Source organism: Ananas comosus, unplaced genomic scaffold (genome assembly GCF_001540865.1).
Source record: "Ananas comosus cultivar F153 unplaced genomic scaffold, ASM154086v1, whole genome shotgun sequence".
Classification (NCBI taxonomy): Eukaryota; Viridiplantae; Streptophyta; class Magnoliopsida; order Poales; family Bromeliaceae; genus Ananas; species Ananas comosus.
Window position 1 is genome coordinate 49445 of NW_017892583.1, and position 8738 is coordinate 58182.

General features: G+C 42.1%; 1 long non-coding RNA gene across 1 annotated transcript; it reads right to left on the reverse strand.

The window, feature by feature from the left end:
- Positions 1-3332: 3332 nt before the first annotated feature.
- On the reverse strand, positions 3333-6306 carry LOC109705418. Its single transcript, XR_002214749.1, has 2 exons — positions 6144-6306; positions 3333-3727 (listed from the first exon to the last, which is right to left on the reverse strand). It is a non-coding gene; the product is annotated as an uncharacterized LOC109705418 (long non-coding RNA).
- Between the last annotated feature and the right edge of the window lie 2432 nt (positions 6307-8738).

The window sequence follows — 8738 nt, forward strand, 5'->3', positions numbered from 1 at the left end:
TTTGTCATGCGGGACGATGAGGACAAGACCCGCATCTTCGAGCGTGGACTTCGGTCGTCGATTTTTCGATTTGTGCAATCTTCTAACCTCCAAACCTATCGGGAGGTGGTAAACCGTGCATTCATAGTGGAGAGCAGCGCCGCGGATGTTCAGGAGCGTCGAGAAGGCTTGGACAAGGGTAAGGGCAAGAGGCCCGCGACTGAGGGTGCGAGTCAGACGCACTCTAGGAGGCCGCCAAGACACCCTAGAAGCCAGAGCCAGTCGAGAGGGCGCAGCTTATTTGCCCAGCGTAGAGGATCAGATTGTCGCCAGGCTCCGCGATGTGTGATCTGGAGTGGTCCCCACTTTCCGCGACAGTGCCCACAGGGTCGAGACAGGTGTTACTTTTGTGGTCAGGAGGGCCATTTTCAGACCGACTGCCCGAGGGTTTCTATCCCAGCACCATCGTCTACATCAGCACCGGCTTCATCGGGTCCCAGCCAAGGGACTCCTTCTGCTCACTACCAGTCTGGGCGGCCACCCGTCCAGCGACAGACCGAGGGGTCGCGACAGGTCCCGAGCAGGCACATGTATGCAGCCCAGACCGAGGAGGCGGCAGTAGCCGAAAATGTGGTAGCAGGTATCATTTTATTATATGATATTGAAGTTTGAGTTTTATTTGCACATTCATTCATAGATCGGCTGTTTGCCGAGTTGCATGGCATCCCACTAGTTTCTTTGTTGCATCCGGGACGTATTGTTGTTCCCGACCACTCCTATTCGGGTAGGAGAGTGAATCATGCCCGTAGATTTACTTGCTTTGCATAAACTCGGAGAGTTTGATGTGGTTCTGGGCATGGATTGGTTGACCAAGTATTTCGCCACTATCGATTGCAAGAATCGAACGGTGACTTTTAGAGATCCGGAGCAGGAGGAAGTTGTGTTTAGAGGATGCCAGAGCTTGCTGTTTGCGATGACGATTAGCTCCTCTCGAGCTAGCAGTTGATCAGCAGGGGTTGCATAACCTATTTGGCTAGTGTAGTGCTGAGGGGTGATGATGTTTCCCCGAAGATTGAGGATATCCCGGTAGTGCGGGAGTTTGGTGATGTGTTTCCAGCGGAGCTACGAGGCATGCCACCTAATAGGAAGATTGAGTTTGTGGTAGATCTTGTCCCTGCGACTACTCCAATCTCAAAGGCGCCCTATAGGATGGCACCAGCAGAGTTGAAAGAGCTGAGGACACAGTTACAATATTTATTGGATAAAGGTTTTGTTCGGCCGAGTGTTTCACCTTGGGGAGCACCGATTTTATTTGTTAAGAAGAATGACGGATCACTTCGCTTGTGTGTGGACTATCGTGAACTTAATAAAGTCACGATTAAGAACAAGTATCCGTTGTCAAGGATTGATCTATTTGATCAACTTTAAGGATCGAGTGTGTATTCCAAGATAGACTTGCAATCGGGATACCACCAGCTGAGGATCAAGCCTGAGGATATATCGAAGACGACTTTTAGAACACGGTATCTACATTATGAGTTCACTGTTATGCCGTTTGGGCTCACTAATGCCCCGGCAGCTTTTATGGATCTAATGAACCGTATTTTCAAGCCTTATCTAGACAGATTCGTCGTGGTGTTAATCGATGACATATTGGTTTACTCCCGAAGTGATAAGGATCATGAAGAGCACTTGAGGCTTGTACTCCAAATGCTTCGAAAAAAGAAGCTCTTTGTCAAGTTGAAGAAGTGTGAATTTTGGCTTAGAGAGGTAGCATTCTTGGGCCACTTGATTTCAGGAGCGAGTATAGCCGTGGATCCTAGAAAAATTAAAGCGATCAAGGATTGGCCCAGACCGACGAGTGTCACAGAGATTCGGAGTTTTCTTGGTTTGGCCGGCTACTATCGGAGATTTGTCGAGGGATTTGCAAAGTTATCTACTCCCCTCACGCAGCTCACACACAAAGGCACTAAATTCATCTGGAATGATGCCTGCGAAAGAAGCTTCCAAGAGTTGAAGCAAAGATTGACGACCGCCCAAATCCTAACCTTGCCAGTTGCTGGGGCAGGGTATGTAACTTATAGTGATGCTTCCTTTAATGGATTGGGCTATGTTTTGATGCAGGACGGAAAAGTGATTGCGTATGCTTCTCGCCAATTAAAGGATTATGAAAGAAACTATCCTACACACGATTTGGAGTTGGCGGTCGTAGTCTTTGCATTGAAGCTATGGCGCCATTATCCTTATGGCGAGCGGTGCGAAGTATATACGGATCACAAGAGTTTAAAGTACCTATTCATTCAGAAGGAGTTGAACTTGAGGCAACGCAGATGGTTGGAGCTACTCAAGGATTATGACTTGACGATTCTTTACCACCCGGGCAAGGCTAACGTGGTGGCGGATGCGCTAAGTCGAAAATCGACGGATAACTTAGCGATGTTTGTAGTTACTCAATCGCCGTTGATCGAGCAGATGAAGCGGTTGAAGTTGGAGGTGGTGGTGGTGGCTCCTGATACACCATTGAGGTTGATGACTTTGGTAGTGCACCCTACACTTTTGGAATGGATTAAAGAAAAGCAAATTCATGATATGGAGTTACAAAAGATTCGAGCTCGGGTACCGGTACACGGGCCAAAGCACTGGTATGCGAGTGCCCTAGTACCGGTACTCCGACTCTAATACCGGTACCCCGCTTCAACAGCAGCCAAACCCGAGAGCAACCCCCTCTCGGGTTATTTATCGGGTACCGGTACTCGACCTCTAGTACCGGTACGCCGCCCTGCTCTCCCAAACCCAAGAGTAGACTTTCTCTACTTCACTGCCAAGTACCGGTACCAAGTCCCATTAACGGTACGCAAAGCCCAGATTGCAATTTTAGCAGTGTTTAAGCCCTATTTCGCGCCGAACAATGCTAAAACCAGTCAAACACAACTCAACTTTAACCTTTCCGAGATTATCGGAACAACAAACGGACTATGTCCAATCATCCATCTTGCCACGCTTTGGTCATTTTGACCAAAAGTAGTACAAAATGCCGGGGAGCCGAATCCTCACAGGATCATTGCTTCCTCTTTGCCCTTCCACACCCTTAAATAGGGCAACTCCAACCTTCCATATTGCTCTTTAAGTCTTCTAGACAGTTCAATCACAGGATAACCTTCAGTTTTAAGCCAATTATAGATTCTTTCTGCAATCCATCCTTTTGAAGCATTCTTGTTTCCACACCTATTGACAACTTCACACATATGCCCTGACTGGAGAGTTTTGACTCGTCGATATAATAGATTGAAAGAAATAATTAGATTAAAGTAATATTAGACATAGTAGCAATTGAAATTTACTTCTTTATTTATGAAACGCCTCGAGACCCGCCACTTTGGTCATATTCGGCACGCTAACAGACCGCCAAACGGACAGAGTTTCTCCTGTACATCCAAGGCGTCGCAACAGTACAATTCACAAGGTTCCAAATAGGAACAGAATTCATACATCGATTGCATAAGGAAGGTATCAAAGACATAACTGCCAAGCTATTACAAGCATTCAGCTCATTTTACATCATATTTACATTAAGTTTACATTCAACTTCCAAGTACAACCATCTTTAGTACAAATTGTTTCATTCTCTCATTTCTACGCCTCTAAGCTAAACTGACTCGGGGCACTACTATCTCTGGTCTCATGTGGTAGGGCGCTATCTACCGAGCTACTCCCTTTCCTCGTGTCGCCGCGCTGTTCACGTGTGGACCTGAAAATCATGGGAGTGAGAACTATAAAAATAGTTCCCAGTGGGTACGACTACCCGAGGAAAGAGCTCGACCCACCAGGTCCAAAGAAGGCAAGATAAGTAGGTTAGTCCAACAGATATATGTATAAGCATATAATTTATGCAACTAACAACTAACATGCTTATGCCTCACAATATACGATAATGCGACATAAATGCAATACAAATAGATCTACCGTTTCTACTTACTATTTCACAATCCATATCGTTTACAGTCCATTCTAAGGTTCTTTTACCTTACCAAGCTATACCACCTGACTCGGTCTTGAATCAATCATCCATAGCTCACCGCTTTACTTGACTTAGCCACCTAACGGCGAAATCATCGCACACGCCGAACAATGGCTCAAATCAATGGGCAGCGTAATCCTTTACCTGGCTTAGCCATCTGACAGCGAAATCTTCGTACACGCCCAAGCTCTAATTTCAAGGTCACCAAGATCACTGGATGTGCACATCCGTCCATTTCCAAGTCAACGTCTCTAGGTTTATGTTCTCATGTCCATGTGGTCATCCTACTACTATACCTCATAACCTAGGTTCAATAACGCTAGGTTCAATATTCAACCTATGTTCAATAACACTAGATTCAATGTCCAACCTATGTTCAATAACATTAGGTTTCAATGTCCAACCTATATTCAATAACACAAGGTTCAATGTCTAGTCATGCCACTCGTTATCCTACTTGTCCATACCTAGGATTCATGACATCTAGTCCCAATTTTACACTTGTCAAGTTCTCTAATCTTTTTTAGAGTTCATCGATCTATATTCACTAACTACATCTAGGCATACATATATATCCTATATGTTCCACATGCATATGTTCTTGTCCAATGATAGATAATTTACCCTAAATAGCATACTATCTATGTCTACTTATTTAACCAATTAATCTACATTACATACATGCATCGATAAATAAAACCATACTTCACTTTGGAATGGAAGCGACCTAGTCACTTCAATGAAGCACAACCCACCTTTCAAGCCTCCTAATTGCTTGTAGACACTTGCAATTAGGCCAACCACTTGGATCTCCAAGCTTTCTCCCATTCTCCCAAGCTTTTCTTGCCCTATACAAGAAATCCCTTCATTACCTTTTTCGAACCACTAAATAATCTTTGCTTTTAAAATCAAGTGCTCTTACATGACTTCCTAACCCTCAATTAGCGTTCTACAGGGCTAAAATATTTTTAGAACCCTCCACCAAGAAAACCCTCTTTCAACCTAGCGTCTTTCCATAACTAGAGGAGAAACTCAACCCATTTGCTAATTTCTATAATTTGTAGCTTAGATTAGCCTAGGGTTTGCTAGAAATCCATTTAGAAGGTCTAAACCCAAAACTCTAACTCAAACCCTAAAAACGAAACTCGAGTCGTAAGCGTTTCGAGCCACAAGCATTTCGAGCCACCAAACGCCCGAGAGCTCGATCCACCACTCTTCCAAGCTTTCCGAGTCCGATCTCCAGCAAGATCGCCGAGTCAGAGAAGAGGAAGAAGAGGGTGAGAGAGATGAACTCCTCCCTCTCTCTTTCTCTCTATACATGTCACGCCCCGGCCCAGCGGAAGCCGTCCGATGAGTGCACAGACCCGTCGTGTACACCAAACAACCACAATACACACAAAGCGTCTACTAACAGGAATAAGCAAGATCAAATCCTAACAAGATTATCAGAGCGAGTAATATAAAATCACTAATGTTCTAACACAAAGAGATCCATAATTAAATACAAATGTGTACAACTAGATCCACAAGTCTAACATAATCTCTAAACATTTAGCATTTTCAAGTTAAAGCTTTATATAACTTGCTTGTTACTATACAGGTTGCATAAGACTTACATAATAATTTCAGCTCCAATAATCCAAGAACCTTAAACGAATTAGTTTAAAGGATTTTTTATCAGCCCTAACCCAAAATCTGCATAATTACTTTAGCCCTACATAGCCTCTACACAACCTGTCACTATACAATTGTTACAACAACATATAAAGAGTTTCAAATCTCAACAACCCAAAAACCTTCCACTAGAGAATTGAAGAGATTTAGATCAATCCGTAATCAAAATTCTGCATATTAGCTGGTTTCAACTCCCAGCTGTCAAGGCCAATACACCATACATATAGCTTTTCTAGGGTTCTATGGCAAAACAAGCTATAGCAACCCAAGAACTAAAGCTAAACCATCTTTTAGGTTAATTAAATCAAACCTTATCAAAGAAATATACCAACTCTACTTCAGGTTTACCTCCAACAGGTTACTTCCCAACAAATTCTTACTTCTTAAGCCCTCTCACATCAAGAACATATCAAGTAATTCCAAGCCTTAATATTCCTAAGGTCTCAAAACCAAGAGATGGCACGGGATTTACCTCAAACCCTATCCAAGAGCACAACAAACCTCATCTCTGAATTCCTGGTTTCCCTTGCTCTTAAATTTTCTCACAGCCAAAAGTCTCAACTCCTCCAAATCCCTCACCACAGGATTTGTAGAGAGAAAAGAAGAATAAAACAAAAGGAGAGAAGAGTCGAGCTAATTGCCTGCAGGAAAATACCCTGCGTACACCACGCTTCCCTGCTCGCGATCTTCCTCGCAGCAGCAATCTCCAAATCCCTCATGAATTTCCTTCAAAAACCATCTCGTATGGTTTCTAGAGAGAAGGAAAAGAAGGAGATAAGAAGGAGAGAGAGAGGTGGTTCACTGCATGAGAACCACGTACATATACCTAGGGTTAAGATAAGCTCAGCCCCAATTGCAACTTGGCCCCTCACAAAAGCTGAATCAGCTTTTACACGTCAGTCCTCGGGTACTGGTACCCGTACCACCCTGTTTTGGTACCGGTACCAAGTGCAGATCCAGCACTTGGACAGCAGCCTGGCAGCAGCCCTTTCTTGAAGTCGTTTCATGCATCCAGTCAATTCCGAATCCCTTTAATTACTTCCAATACATGCCAACAACCATCCACAAGCTCTCAATTCAATCCGAGAACAAATATATTTCATTTTCTTGCATTATCTTGATCAATTTGATCAAGATAGCCAATGCAAATCCTGCACCTGGCAACAACTTCACTCCGAGTTTCTTTTTGCGCGACTAATTCACGTCGAACACCTCAAAACCCTTCTAAAACGTACCATTAACTATCCCCAAGCATCAAAAATGATTCGGAGATGCTACAATTTATCCTCATGCCCCACTTTGATTCATTTAATCAAAGTTAGCGTTACAATCCGAAAAGTCTCTTTAGATTTCGTTTCGCGCCCAATTTGCGCCGAAACACTCAATTTTCTCCAGAATTCATCCCCACATCTCCAAAATTACTCGGAAATGACACATGACCAACTCAAGCTGCAGTTTGATCCTCTATATCAAAGTTAACATTGCAACCCAACTTTTTGGTATATTACATATCAAGTGACAATATACTATTTGGTGTTTTTTTTCGTTCCATGGATGTATATAATTATTCATGAAGAAACATATGTTGACGATGCAAAACCATCCAAATACCTTTAATTATACAAAAATGCGTAGTTGCAATTATTAAAAGAATTACGACAAATCGCGAACGAGTTCGTACATCAAGATATAGAGTAATGATCTTTATAAATATTTTTCATAATTTCTCCATTAGTTTAAGTGCGCGAAATTAATAATTTTGTCTTGTAAGTGTTACATACACTTTGGAGTCCCATGTGTGCCAGTTAGTGCATTATTGCCATCTACTATGATGGGTCCGTCTCTATTGGTTGGTCAAAATGAGCGGAAAGTGATTGTATTATTTAGTCACATGAAAATTTGACCAATACGAATAGATAATCTTAAATATCATTGCAAGTTTACTATATCTCATAATCAATGTGAAGATCTATCATCTAGTGTTCATAAATGTACCGATTGGAAAGTGAAAACTACAATTGATAATATCTCTTTAATATATAATACATTTTTACATTTATATTTATTTTTATATATAAAAAAAGTTTAGTGTAATCTTGATGGTGCTTTTATTTCAGGTCGATATCATGCAGAAATCACATTATACGTTAAACATGTTCTGCCAGATATTCCATATGGCGGAATATTTGAAACTCTATCACAAGTTGTTGATCGAATGGAAACAGTTTTGAATACCCTACATACACTTCCACACACTGTACCTCCACGGCCAGTAGAACATGGTGGGCCATCGATGTTGGGCCATGTATCACTATATGATCCATCGAAGGCATATTCACCAATAGAGGAGCCACCTTATCATCCAGACACAGTACCAACACTAATACAAGAGGATCCACCTCGACCAGTTGATATTATTTATCGTAGGCGCCGACAACAGTTGCAATCTCTCCATACATATCAACGCTCTTCTTAAGCAGCTCCACGGCCAGACATACTATCGACACATGCTATAGTTGAGCATGAGATCATATGGATGATGAAGACACAAGACACTCAGCCAATTATTAAGGATGCTGATATCGAACATCTCGACCCGCTGGAAGTCATTTGGAAGTCACAAAGCCCTTTGATGAGTATGGTGTGAATCATCGAAAATTGCACTTTTTTACAATTTTCTCTATGAATGTAAAGGATATTATTCTTCTAATTTTCGTTATTCATGCCAGAGTACTATTAATTATGCTAAAGAAGACAATAAGTAACATAAAATATCAAGAGCGCAAACCGAAAGATAATATGAAACATGACTAGAAAAATCTAGTAACATAAGCTTCAGATCCGTAAAATCCAACTAGAAACTTCTATAGAGCACGGCACTCATAAAACTCACACGATTGAAAGTGATGCTCTCAAACAAACGAATGATTGTTAAAAGATCAAGCAAATGAAAACCACTACGACTAATTCCAAGAAGGAACAAACCAAATCAATCGATTCCCTACGGTCCATCCCCAAAAACCCAATAAACACCCACAACAACTAATTCCCAGGAAAGAACAAACCA